This window comes from Galeopterus variegatus, unplaced genomic scaffold (assembly GCF_000696425.1).
Source record: "Galeopterus variegatus unplaced genomic scaffold, G_variegatus-3.0.2 Scaffold34, whole genome shotgun sequence".
Classification (NCBI taxonomy): Eukaryota; Metazoa; Chordata; class Mammalia; order Dermoptera; family Cynocephalidae; genus Galeopterus; species Galeopterus variegatus.
This window is the reverse complement of record NW_007726145.1, coordinates 1,127,583-1,129,572: the sequence shown is the minus strand read 5'-3', so window position 1 is coordinate 1,129,572 and position 1,990 is coordinate 1,127,583.

The window sequence follows — 1,990 nt, the reverse complement described above, 5'->3', positions numbered from 1 at the left end:
TTTTGGTATCAGGATGATGTTTGCTTCGTAGAATGTGTTTGGAAGCTTTGCTTCTGTTTCAATCTTAGAGCTATTCAGTGCCTAAAGTTTTAAGACTCCAATATGTCAGTTTCCAAAGTCAGTGCATTTTATACTATATTGTGTTTCTTTCTTGTTAATATTGAGCATTTTTTTAATTTTATTTTTTATTTTTTAATTTTAGTATTTGGCTTCTGAAATATTAGAAGGGACTTCCACTGGTAATGGGAGAGTGTGAAATGTATCTTCATATAAAAAATAAACAATATCCTTTTGTTCATTGAACCATTATGACTGTGTTATGTTCATCTCTGCTTAAAAATAGCTTTAGATAAATACTGAGAAATTGGTGTTCTGAGGCAGTCTAATATGTGCTTTATGTGGGGATGAGAGTAATTAGAGTTTCCATGAAAATGCCCATTAGTGAATGTAAATGACGGAAAAATACAGAAAGATATAATAGATACTTTGTTCTTAAAGTATCTTTCATCACAGCATTTCTAAGCACACGTACACACATACACACACACATGCACACACACACACAGAGACACACACAGAGGCAATAAAACTCCCTGGGCATTCCGATATGGCAGTACAGGAATTATGAGTCTTTCTCTGCTTATTTAGAAGCACTGCTATAAAAATTTTAAATGGTCTGCCTGTGACTGATTAGAAATGAAATTAAAATTACATTGATTTCATGCCCAATTTTCTGACCAACAAACAGATCTTTAAGGTCTCTTTCCATTTCCAGTGTGGTCATCCCAGATCAGGCTTTGTGAAGACAGTCATAAAAGTCCTCTAACTGGTCTCTCTATGTTCACAGTCTCCATAATTCAGTGCATCGTGGACATCAGTAACAGACACAACTTCCTAGAGTATTATGATTGTCTTTCTCATGCTTACCAACCTTGGATGGACTTCTCTCGATGGCAAATAAAATCTTGTTTTCATAGTTTTTGATCTTGAAAGGACCCTAGGAATCACATCATGCATCCCTTTTATTTGCCAGATAGAAAAACTGAAGATGGAGAGAAAATTACTTATGTAAAACATTGATTTTGTAAGACTCTTTTCAGCATAATACATGGCCTTAAATGGCATCTCATAACTTAACAAATAAAACACAAATTATTCATTCTTGCACATTCAAAGCTCTTTCCACTGTAAATCAAACCTACTTCCCCCATTTTGCCCATCACTATTCCCCCAATTACAACCATTCGTGAATGCACATGGAATTTCCTATTGTATTCCTAGTCACTGATTATAAAGTTATTACATACTATTTCACATTTGAGATTAAACACTACCTTGTTCATATAATTTGGAAGGTTATCTTCTTTTATTAACTAATGGCAAATTTTAGCCTCTTAAAGCATAAACCCCATTCTGTCTTGTGTTTACATTCTATCCCTTCTATATAAATGTAAGCTTCTTGAACACAGATTCTGATGCCTCCTTTACAACACCTAAACAGCACATTGCATATAATAGGTACAAAATAAATATTTGTAGAATGAGTGAATACATAAATGAATTAATTACCAGGAATTATCATGAGTTCTTTCTACTTATTGTGTGTAATGCCAAAACAGGCACATATTTAGAACATCTGGATGGTTGGCATCAAATAGTAAAACATATGCATGATTAACAGAATATTTTTACATTTTGTCTGGATGCTTTGGCATTGGTAAAATAGCTAAATTCTCTCAAAACCACACTATCACTTTGGTATAGATTATAGTATTTCTCCTTTGGTTAAACAAAGAGCTTCATTAAGACAACTGAATTAAACCTATTTTAAGGCACATTATTCAGTAAAAAAAACACAACGGGAGTCAATTTTTTACAAATCAGTCAAATCAAAGTAACAAATATAGTTGTGTGTGCACATGCAAATATTCTCTTCCTATCTCTTGAAACTTTTGGCACTCATTTCTACGAAGCCCTATGCACATTTTGT